We start from the raw sequence: 13,229 nt of genomic DNA on the forward strand, positions 1-13,229 counted from the left end.
AACTAAACTAAAGGTAGGGTCACACATGGCAAACATTTGCTCAAAAAGCGTAACCACTTTTTTTAGCACAAATTTGTATGACGTGTTTACTCTTACAAATGTTTTGTAAGATCAAACAGTATCAAATAAAACAAAACTTTTTGAATCATACTAATTAAAATAAGTTTTTGAAATAAATAAATTAATTAATTCAAATGTATTTTATTTAGTGGTTACGTCTTTTTCGTCAAATATTTGTCATGTGTAACCCTACCTTATCAATATTATTTCATAACATAAATGGAGAAATATGTTGTCCAGACAATAATAGGCAACTGGATACTTCAAGACATCGATTTCGAAAACGAAAAAGTATGTGATCTTTTTAATATTTTCGTTTTGTAAATTATTCAAACGAAGATCCCAGCAGTTCCCGAACTAGTGATTTATTATTTTAACACGTGCATGATGCCCTAAGCACTTTTGTTACATAGATTCAATTACCTAAGTTACCTAACTGGTTATTTGATTAACTAGTTATTTTAACATCTACGAGTGCTGACCGTCCTCTAATAGTTAAAAAGACATCTCATAGATAGTCCAATAACCGATTTCATCTATCCCCATACAAGTAAATAAATTTCTTGCAAATAATCACTCCCCGTTTTCAAAAATCAATTTAACACCTACACTCAAATTTCCCGGGAATTTTTCCAATTTTTCACTACCCGATTCCCGGGACTTTTAGTCGGGAATCCCGGGAATTAAAAACTGACGAAAATACATAGAAAACAAGTTAGAACTCTATTTTTTTCACCTAAAAACAGTAAAGTTTTTTTTTTACAGTTTTTTGCTTATTATTATTATTTATTTGAGGTTTTTCGTATGAAAATTTAAAAGGTGAATTCATTATTTATAGAATTTATTTCTTATTGAATCATTCTAATTTCTTTAAATTTCTTCTTCAAATCCATAACAAAATAGCTCCAAAAATTTATTGAATCATTAAATTGTCCTTCAATTCAAATCTAGTACAAAAAGGCTTAAGACAATTTGTTCAATTAATTTTGTAAATGATTTGATTTAACAAAAATTTAATCATTCAAAGTTTGAATAACTTTTGTTATTAATTAACTTTAAAATTAATTCAGTTTAAACAAAGGCTTTGAAATGAATCTAAAAAAATCAATATTATGAATGGATTTATGGAATGAAAGGCTGACATTCTTTAATTACGGATTAAGATTTTAGTGAATTAAGCTCAAATTTTATTAATTAATTCGAAGCTCTGATATTTAATAATTATAAAACTAAGTTTTTATATGAAATTTGGCTATAATATTCCTAATTTACAGTATCATTATATATTTCGGGAATAGCCGGGTACCCGGGAATGTAGAAAAAAATTTCCCGATTCCCGGGAATCAAAAAAGGTCGGGAAATTAAAAACCCTAATCAGCATACAAAACATTGCAAATCATTGGGAGCTACTCAATCAGCAATTGCAAAACGTTAGCAAGCTGCGGGATTCATTTAAATGTATGGAAATTGGGTACCATACGAATTTATGCTAAGACCTTGAAAGTCGATTGTTTATGTCTGAAATGCTGCTTCAAATCTATAAAAGAAAATAAATTTTGCATCGATTCATTACTTGCGATGAAAAATGGATCCATTGCGATAACCCGAAGCGGAAGGCATCGTATGTTAAGCCCGGCAAAACATCCGAATCGACAACAAAGCCAAATATCTATGGCGCTAAGGTAATGCTCTGTATTTGGTAAGGGTAGTATCTATTATGAGCTGCTAAAATGTGGCCAGACCATCACAGGGAACTTGTACCGAACACAACTGATTCGTTTGAAGCGAGCATTTGCCGAAAAACGCCCTGAATATTCGGCTAGACATGAAGCTGTTATATCAAATTATGATAATAGTCGGGCACATGTTGCAGTACCTGTTAAAAACTACTTAAAATAAAGTGGTTGGGACTGACATTTTTTTTGATTTCGGAAAAAAAAATTTAAAAATTTTTTTTTTATTTTTTTTTTCGAAAGATTGAAGAAATAGCTATCTAAACTGTTTGGGACACATTTTGCTATGAACAATAGGTATAAGTTACATGGATGAGAAAAAACTCCTGTTTGCCCAAAATGTCAAATTTCTAACTCAGAGAGTTCTCGACCGATATTGACTCGACTGTTTAGAATCATTGTAATTCTTAAAAATTAGTATCGAAAGAGCTTTATATTGTTTCAAATAGGACCAAATGTTTGTTATAATGTGTATACAATGAGTATAAAAATTCATAAAAACATGAGATTTATGGATTTTAGTACCAAATTTTAAAAATCTGTTAACAGAAAATCAACATTTTAAATTAACCGGTTCGCAAAACACCAAAATATTAAAGCTGGTTTTTCTTCGAAATCTCTGTTTTTTGCGAACCGGCTAAAAAAACGTAGGACATACAATAAAATATACATAGAAGCGCTATTGAGAGACAAAGAACCTAAGTTTGTTGTCAAAAACCCAAGTCTTGCAACAACAGAATACATATAAATCAATGTACATATTTTGAGTTTTTATATAAAAAATCCATTTTTTGTCACAAATATGAGTGATCACAGATCGAGCTCCTTTTCTAGATTAAAAGATTATTGGCCAAGTTATTAGCGAATTTAGATATTTCGAGTTTTTAAATAAAAAATAGATTTTTGTTAAGAAATATGAGTGATCACAGATCGAGCTCCTTTTCTTGATTCAACGCTTACTGGCCAAGTTATTAGCGAATTTTGATATTTTGAGTTTTTATATAAAAAATCGATTTTTGGTCAGAAATATGACTGATCACAGATCGAGCTCTTTTTCTTGATTAAACGCTTATTGGCAAAGTTATTAGCGAATTTAGATATTTTTAGTTTTTATATAAAAAAAATCGATTTTGGTCAGAAATATGAGTGATCACAGATCGAGCTCCTTTTCTTGATTAAACGCTTATTGGCCAAGTTATTAGCGAATTTAGATATTTTGAGTTTTTATATAAAAAATCGATTTTTGGTCAGAAATATGAGTGATCACAGATCGAGCTCCTTTTCTTGATTCAACGCTTACTGGCCAAGTTTATAGCGAATTATGATATTTTGAGTTTTTATATAAAAAAATCGATTTTTGTTAAGAAATATGAGTGACCACAGATCGAGCTCCTTTTCTAGATTAAAAGCTTATTGGCCAAGTTATTAGCGAATTTAGATATTTCGAGTTTTTAAATAAAAAATAGATTTCTGTTAAGAAATATGAGTGATCATAGATCGAGCTCCTTTTCTTGATTCAACGCTTATTGGCAAAGTTATTAGCGAATTTAGATATTTTGAGTTTTTATATAAAAAAAAATCGATTTTGGTCAGAAATATGAGTGATCACAGATCGAGCTCCTTTTCTAGATTAAAAGCTTATTGGCCAAGTTATTAGCGAATTTAGATATTTCGAGTTTTTATATAAGAAATCGATTTTTGTTAAGAAATATGATCACAGATCGAGCTCCTTTTCTTGATTCAACTCTTACTGGCCAAGTTATTAGCAAATTTTGATATTTTTAGTTTTTATATAAAAAAATCGATTTTTGTTAAGAAATATGAGTCACCACAGATCAAGCTCCTTTTCTTGATTAAACGGTTATTGGCCAAGTTATTAGCGAATTTAGATATTTTGGGTTTTTATATAAAAAAAATCGATTTTTGTCAAAAATATGAGTGATCACAGATCGACCTCCTTTTCTAGATTAAAAGCTTATTGGGTAAGTTATTAGCGAATTTAGATATTTCGAGTTTTTATATAAAAAATCGATTTTTGTTAAGAAATATGAGTGATCACAGATCGAGCTCCTTTTCTTGATTAAACGGTTATTGGCCAAGTTATTAGCGAATTTAGATATTTTGGGTTTTTATATAAAAAAATCGATTTTTTGTCACAAATATGAGTGATCACAGATCGACCTCCTTTTCTAGATTAAAAGCTTATTGGCCAAGTTATTAGCGAATTTAGATATTTTGAGTTTTTATATAAAAAAATCGATTTTTGTTAAGAAATATGAGTGATCACAGATCGAGCTCCTTTTCTAGATTAAAAGCTTATTGGCTAAGTTATTAGCGAATTTAGATATTTCTAGTTTTTATATAAAAAATCGATTTTTGGTCAGAAATATGAGTGATCACAGATCGAGCTGCTTTTCTTGATTCAACGCTTATTGGCCATAGATATTAGCGAATTTAGATATTTCGAGTTTTTATATAAAAAATAGATTTTTGTTAAGAAATATGAGTGATCACAGATCGAGCTCCTTTTCTTGATTCAACGCTTACTGGCCAAGTTATTAGCAAATTTTGATATTTTGAGTTTTTATATAAAAAATCGATTTTTGTTAAGAAATATGAGTCAGCACAGATCGAGCTCCTTTTCTTGATTAAACGCTTATTGGCCAAGTTATTAGCGAATTTAGATATTTTGGGTTTTTATATAAAAAAATCGATTTTTTGTCACAAATATGAGTGATCACAGATCGACCTCCTTTTCTACATTAAAAGCTTATTGGCCAAGTTATTAGCGAATTTAGATATTTCGAGTTTTTATATAAAAAATCTATTTTTGTTAAAAAATATTAGTGATCACAGATCGAGCTCCTTTTCTTGATTCAACGCTTACTGTTATTAGAGAATTTAGATATTTTGGGTTTTTATATAAAAAATCGATTTTTTGTCACAAATATGAGTGATCACATATCGACCTCCTTTTCTAGATTAAAAGCTTATTGGCCAAGTTATTAGCGAATTTAGATATTTCGAGTTTTTATATAAAAAAATCGAATTTTGTTAAGAAATATGAGTGATCACAGATCGAGCACCTTTTCTTGATTCAACGCTTACTGGCAAAGTTATTTGCGAATTTAGATATTTTGAGTTTTTATATAAAAAATCGATTTTTGGTCAGAAATATGAGTGATCACAGATCGAGCTCCTTTTCTTGATTAAACGCTTATTGGCCAAGTTATTAGCGAATTTAGATATTTTGAGTTTTCATATAAAAAATCGAATTTTGTTAAGAAATATGAGTGATCACAGATCGAGCTCGTTTTCTTGATTAAACGCTTATTGGCCAAGTTATTAGCGAATTTAGATATTTTGGGTTTTTATATACAAAAAATCGATTTTTTGTCACAAATATGAGTGATCACAGATCAACCTCCTTTTCTAGATTAAAAGCTTATTGCCCAAGTTATTAGCGAATTTTGTTAAGAAATATGAGTGATCACAGATCGAGCTCCTTTTCTTGATTCAACGCTTACTGGCCAAGTTATTAGCGAATTTTGATATTTAAAGTTTTTATATAAAAAATCGATTTTTGGTCAGAAATATGAGTGATCACAGATCGACTTCCTTTTCTAGATTAAAAGCTTATTGGCCAAGTTATTAGCGAATTTAGATATTTTGGGTTTTTATATAAAAAATCGATTTTTGGACAGAAATATGAGTGATCACAGATCTAGCTCCTTTTCTTGATTAAACTCTTACTGGCCAAGTTATTAGCGAATTTTGATATTTTGAGTTTTTATATAGAAAATCGATTTCTGATCAGAAATATGAGTGATCATAGATCGAGCTCTTTTTCTTGATTAAACGCTTATTGGTCAAGTTATTAGCGAATTTAGATATTTTGAGTTTTTATATAAAAAAATCGAATTTTGTTAAGAAATATGAGTGATCACAGATCGAGCTCCTTTTCTTGATTCAACGCTTACTGGACAAGTTATTAGCGAATTTAGATATTTCGAGTTTTTATATAAAAAATCGATTTTTGTTAAGAAATATGAGTGATCACAGATCGAGCTCTTTTTCTTGAATCAACGCTTACTGGCCAAGTTATTAGCGAATTTTGATATTTTGGGTTTTTATATAAAAAAATCGATTTTTGGTCGGAAATATGAGTGATCACAGATTGAGCTCCTTTTCTTGATTAAACGCTTATTGGCCAAGTTATTAGCGAATTTAGATATTTTGGGTTTTTATATAAAAAAATCGATTTTTTGTCACAAATATGAGTGATCACAGATCGACCTCCTTTTCTAGATTAAAAGCTTATTGGCCAAGTGATTAGCGAATTTTGATATTTTGAGTTTTTATATAAAAAAATCGATTTTTGTTCAGAAATATGAGTGGTCACAGATCGACCTCCTTTTCTAGATTAAAAGCTTATTGGGCAAGTTATTAGCGAATTTAGATATTTCGAGTTTTTATATTAAAAATCGATTTTTGTTAAGAAATATGAGTGATCACAGATCGAGCGCCTTTTCTTGATTCAACGCTTACTGGCCAAGTTATTAGCGAATTTTGATATTTTGAGTTTTTATATAAAAAATCGATTTTTGGTCAGAAATATGAGTGATCACAGATCGAGCTCCTTTTCTTGATTCAACGCTTATTGGCCAAGTTATTAGCGAGTTTAGATATTTTGGGTTTTTATATAAAAAAATCGATTTTTTGTCACAAATATGAGTGATCACAGATCGACCTCCTTTTCTAGATTAAAAGCTTATTGGGCAAGTTATTAGCGAATTTTGATATTTTGAGTTTTTATATAAAAAAAATCGATTTTTGTTCAGAAACATGAGTGATCACAGATCGAGCTCTTTTTCTTGATTAATATTTAGATATTTTGAGCTCCTTTTTTGATTCAACGCTTACTGGCCAAGTTATTAGCGAATTTTGATATTTTGCGTTTTTATATAGAAAATCGATTTTTGTTAAGAAATATGAGTGATCACAGATCGAGCTCCTTTTCTTGATTCAACGCTTACTGGCCAAGTAAGCCAGTATAACAAATTGTTAAGAAATATGAGTGATCACAGATCGAGCTCCTTTTCTTGATTCAACGCTTACTGGCCAAGTAAGCCAATATAATCACAGATCGCTAATAATCACAGATCGCTAATAATCACAGTGATCACAGATCGACCTCCTTTTCTAGATTAAAAGCTTATTGGCCAAGTTATTAGCGAATTTAGATATTTCGAGTTTTTATATTAAAAATCGATTTTTGTTAAGAAATATGAGTGATCACAGATCGAGCTCGTTTTCTTGATTAAACGCTTATTGGCCAAGTTATTAGCGAATTTAGATATTTTGGGTTTTTATATAAAAAAATGGATTTTTTGTCACAAATATGAGTGATCACAGATCGACCTCCTTTTGTAGATTAAAAGCTTATTGGCCAAGTTATTAGCGAATTTTGATATTTTGAGTTTTTATATAAAAAATCTATTTTTGGTCAGAAATATGAGTGATCGAGCTCCTTTTCTCGATTCAACGCTTATTGGCCAAGTTATTAGCGAATTTAGATATTTTGGGTTTTTATATAAAAAATCGATTTTTGTTAAGAAATATGAGTGATCACTTATAGAGCTGCTTATTGGCCAAGTTATTAGCGAATTTAGTTATTTTGGGTTTTTATATAAAAAAATCGATTTTTGGTCAGAAATATGAGTGATCACAGATCGAGCTCCTTTTCTTGATTAAACGCTTATTGGCCAAGTTATTAGCGAATTTAGATATTTTGAGTTTTTATATAAAAAATCGATTTTTGTTAAGAAATATGATCGAGATCGAGCTCCTTTTCTTGATTCAACGCATATTGGCCAAGTTATTATCGATTTAAGCTATTGTGAGTTTTTATATAAGTAATCGAATTTTGGTCTGAAATATGATTGATCCAAGACCGATTTATTTTGCAGATGTATTTAATAAGTGGACGTATTAGTGGACGTGGACAATTTTTATTTATGTTAAAACTTTTGCGGACTATGTATTGCGAACATTAAAAATCGATCCAGGCATCCTGCGACTGGTAAAAACTTAAATTGGATTACTATGATAATTTAAACAAAAAATTAACCAAATCGATGTAGCCGTTTTCCGATTTTAGATAAAGCGAAAAAAGTGGGCGTGGGTAATTATTCATTCCGTAAAAATCTAAGTTGGGCTATGACCAACATTTAAAAAAAAAATTAGTCTAAATCGGTCGGGCCGTTCTCTACTGATGCAATTACCAACGAACGACATTTGATTTTTATTTATATACAAGATAGATTTGGTATAATTTATAACGACAAATAATAACAGCTAAGAAGAAGTGCGTATGCTTCTTATAAGTCCTTTTTTGTGACTTGTAACATTTTCTGTTTCATATCAGAAAGTCGAGGTGATAATAAATTTCAAAATTATCAAATATTTAATTAAAAAATTGATTTATGTACATTTTTTGGTTGAAATTTAATGATTAAACCAATAATTAAAACAAGTATTATATATTTAGTATCATATTTATACTCAATTCCATTTGACTGAGATAATAATTTTGAAATTTTTACAGAATAAAATGGACCTAGCACTTTTGCATATTTATAGTTATTTAATATTAACAATTCCTGACTACTAAAAACCAAAAATTTTATAGCTGTGTATACTTTATTGGACATTTTATGTTTTCTTCACATACATATATGTCGATTAACCGGTTTTTTCGAAGTCGGTTAACCGAAAAACCGGTTTTTTTATAAAGGCCAATTTTTGGTTAACCAACAAACCGGTTTTTGAAAAAGTCGGTTTTTTATAAACATACACCACTTAGATTTTTGAAAACTGAGTTAGGTCTTTGATAGAAAAGTTTCCGCTCTATGTTTATTTTCTCTATGACAAATTGTTGATTTTTTAAGTTTGCTGCCATAATTTTAAACACATTTTTATTTAAACTAAGTATTAGGAAATTTAATATATCGTTTTTAGCATCTGTCTAAATAAATATTATCCTTTCTTTGCTTCTATTTCCATTAAATAATGAATACACCTTGATTTAATTTCCTTTATTCTCTTTATAATAAGTAAATATATTATCTCTATAATTTCTAAAAGGATAAAACTACATACTAAGAAAAAAAGAAAAATCTTTCAACAATTTTAATACTCGTATATGTATGTATGTAAGCCAACAGCAGTGCGAAAGAAAATTCGATTAAAATTTATCACAAACCATTAACCAAATACAATTAACATCTTACTAACGATAATTTTCCATCATTGTGCTTGGCCATCATAAAATGCAATGAACGAAGAGTTACGAACTAATATAGAATATGACAGTTATAAATCTTTGAATATGAAAGAAAATGTATTTTCCTTGTCCGCCTTCTTTTTCAATCATTTTTAAAGTTATTCAAAGTGAAAGATGCAAAAGTTTTTAGGGGACAGTAGCAGCGACTGTTATATGCACTTGCTGTGATATGTAGCAAGTAAAATGAGAAAAATATTGATTAATAGAAAGCAGCTTCCTATTTTAGAGCAATATAATTTCTGTTTTTATCTTACGGTAAACGAATAATTCCGAATAATTCGAATTTGAAAAATAACAATTATTTCATATACATCGCTAGTCTACAAAAAGGAAAGCTTTCAGTGCACTGGTCAATGAGAAAATCAAATTATGGAATCTTCAAAAATAATTGGGGGGTGATAAAATTTTTTAATTAAAAACATTTTAATATGACTTAAAAATGCGGGATTTATTTAAATTTTTAGATTTTATTTTGAAACATTTGTACAATATAAATTTAATCATTGTTAGCTATAAACGTTTCCAATCTTTCTGGCAACGTATCAAACCAATATCGGATACATTGTTATAAAGTGAAGCATATCGCAGAGAGATCGTTTTGCATCGATCGAAATAAATAGTAGTCGGACGGGGCATGGTCTGGACTATAAAGCGGGTGAGGCATAACTTCCCAACCACTTCATTCTAAATACTTTTTAACAGGATTGCAACATGTGGCCGAGCTTTGTCATTATGCAATATTAGAGTTTCATGTCTGGGCGTTTTTCGGCCAATTCTTGCTACAAACGAATCAGCTGCGTTCGGTACAGGTTCCATGTGATGGTCTGATCAGATTTCAGTTGCTTTGGTGTCTATTCGGCTGGTTGGTCGGGCTTCACATACAATCTCTTATGCTTCGGGTTATTGTAATGGATCCATTTTTATTTGCAAATAACGATTCGGTGCAAAAAAGATTTTCTTTTATAGCGCTCAAGCATCATTTCGGACATCTCTCGGCATCCAATTTCCCTGCTTTTGGATGAATCCTGTTGCTTGCAAAAATTTTGAAATTTCTTCTTGAGTAGCTCCCAATGATTTTGCATGTTCTTGTTGAGTTTATAACAATATTCAAGGAGTAATGCCTACAATTCTTGGTCTTCAAACTTCTTTGCCTCTGTGTCAATATCACCACTCCTGAACCGCACAGAAGAAAATAAATGTTCATTTATTTTCCACTCTCAAATGGTTGAGATGGATCCGCGCCTGTACAGTATTAACTATAATGTTTATCAAGTAAAACCTGGCCAACTGATATACCAGTTCATAACTTCCAAATTTTTTTTATTCCCACTATAAACAAACATGGTATGATTTTGTCATTCCATTTGTAACATATCGAAATATTGGTCGTAGATTCAAAAAAGTATATATATTCTGGGTCCTCATAAGATGCTAAGACGATCTTGCTATGTCTGTCCGTCTGTCTATACACTATAGGGCCCAGACGAAAGGAGCTAGCTGGCTGAAATTAGTATCTGTTGATATGGTTTGTTTGGACTTGATTGTCTTATAATAACACTGTCCAACAGCATTTTTGGAACAGACGTAGCGACCCTATAATTCTGAAAGGGCATGTTGAGTAGATCATTGTTTTTCATGTACCAACTTTGGATGCGTGTAACTTTTTATAGGGATCAGATAACTGTTATCATTAGGGGGCGGATTTTCATGCATTTATTATTGGAAAATATGCGCCTAAAATATGCTTCAAAAAAATCAAAATATGACCTAAAAATTTAAAAAATATGCACTTATATTTTTGTGCAGAAACATAAAATAATTAAGTATGGAATTCGAAATGTCCAAAAAAATACACAACACTGTTGCCAGCAGTTAGAACTCTTTAAATTATACCAGGAATTAAACAATTAAAGTTCTAAAACTATTTTTAAAATAATTTTTCTTCTGAAAAAACGATGGACGATATATTAATTGTAATATCTTGGTATGAATACTTGTTTAAAGCCATAATCTTTAGAGCTTCTCTATTTTGATCGTGCTGTAAAGTAGCATCCAACCTTAATTTTTATCTCGTAATAACCAAGCAATTAAGCAATTAGTAAATGTATCCCTTATAGAGGGAAATAATATCTGTTCACTTGGCTGACTCCAATTTATATATTTTGGGTCATTTGACGTGCTATTTGTAATGCAGAGAGAAGTCAATTGGTTACTTTATACATCCCATGGAATCTAGCATAAAGACAATTATCACTTAAGTGTCTCTATGTAATCTATAGTGTCTCTAAGTTTTCAAAAATCACTAGTTTACGACAGTCTCGTAGAAATGACTGTCAGGAGCGGTAACTGTGTATGTGAATCTTTCGATAACTAAATCTCTTATAAATCGAATTTGCAATTAAAACAAATATGAATGTTTTTCGATACATTTAATGAATTTTTGATACTTAAAAAAACTAAACTTTTTTGAAGAAAAATGTTTTGAAATGATAATTTTCAATTACTGTTAAGCAATGAAGAACTTAATGCCAGTTTCTCGATGTCGAAAGAAGTTAGTTAGTAAATGTTATCTACTGCTATTTCTATAATAAATTCGACAAAAAAAATTGTTGTCGAAACAATGTATTGCCCATTAATGACAAAAAAAATATATTTTTATTAAAAATTGGCATAATATGCATATAAATATGCATTTTGAAGTAAAATATAACAAAATATGCATTATCAATAAAATATGCAAAAATATGCACTAACAAATCGATGCCATTTTGCAGCAAAATGTGCGATTCGGATAGATAATTGGTCTACATTGTATTTGGACGTTCGAGAAAAAACATGCATTTGCATATAAATCCGCCCCCTAGTTATCATGTACCTTCGTAGGCACGCCATATCTAAAAAACCAAAAAAAGATCGAGCAGAATTAAAAAAAAATAAATAAATAAACCTAAATATTTCTTGAACTAAAAGAGATAACTTGCATATATTTACATATATTTTGTAGATCTCCTTATGGACTATTTACAGTTTAAATTTCAGATCATTCGGATCATACTTGGATTTTTGGAGATATTTATAAAAAATGTGAGACCCGATATGGCGTGTAATTTTGCTAATTAAGCGTAAAGGGCTCTATCTACAACTTTTGTGTCTTTGGTGACCGCCAGCGAAATTTTACGGCAAAAAATTTCGTAGATTATTTTAATCCTTAAATGTCCTTTTTGAATGGATTTTTTTCGATTTTCTCAAAAAAGGGGTCAATTTGACCCCTAAAGATAGGAGATAGGGATTTAAGATCTTCCACAAAAATGATCCCCATAAAATTCCACAATATAACTCTGACAATAAGAATTCTCTCAGATATTAAGTTACAACATTTTTTTCAGTTAGTATAATGCTACCTTCGATCAAAAAATTAAAACTTTGACCCACTGTAAAAAAAAATTCAGACCAGTTGGACTATAAGTTTATTCTACAAAAATGATCTACTCAACATGCCCTTTCAGTATCAGAAACATATTTTATTGTCAATAAATAAAATATTAGTCACATATTGATGGTGGGTATACAAGATTCGGCACAGCCGAATATAACATTCTTACTTATTCTTTATTTAAATTATAATTATGAACTTTTATGTAGATCATAAATATAAAATGAAGAAAAGTTAAAAAATATATGTATCTATGTATTTATATCACGCCATACTCCCTATTACAGGTGAGTCAAATTTAATTAACACTTAAGCAAGGAATTCAATCAGGAAAAACCATTATAGCGGTATCATTTAAGTGAAAATGATAGAATGAGCCAAAGCAAAAAAAAAAAAAAAATAAGAAAAAACTCAAACTGACAAAAGCAACAGTAACGATAAACTACACACGAAGTAGCAGCATTCAAGCACCGGTCACTAGTAGTAACGATTACTAAAGTTTATGTTATTTTAAAAGAATAGACAGACGTGAAAGCGTTAAGAAATCCTAGTGGAACGAAAAAATAGAAATAAAATAAGGTACTCGTAAGTAGCAAGAACAACAAAAGAATTCAATTTCTTAAACGACCATAAAAAAATCCCTTTTTTCCTCCATACT

Source organism: Calliphora vicina, chromosome 1 (assembly GCF_958450345.1).
Source record: "Calliphora vicina chromosome 1, idCalVici1.1, whole genome shotgun sequence".
NCBI lineage: Eukaryota > Metazoa > Arthropoda > Insecta > Diptera > Calliphoridae > Calliphora > Calliphora vicina.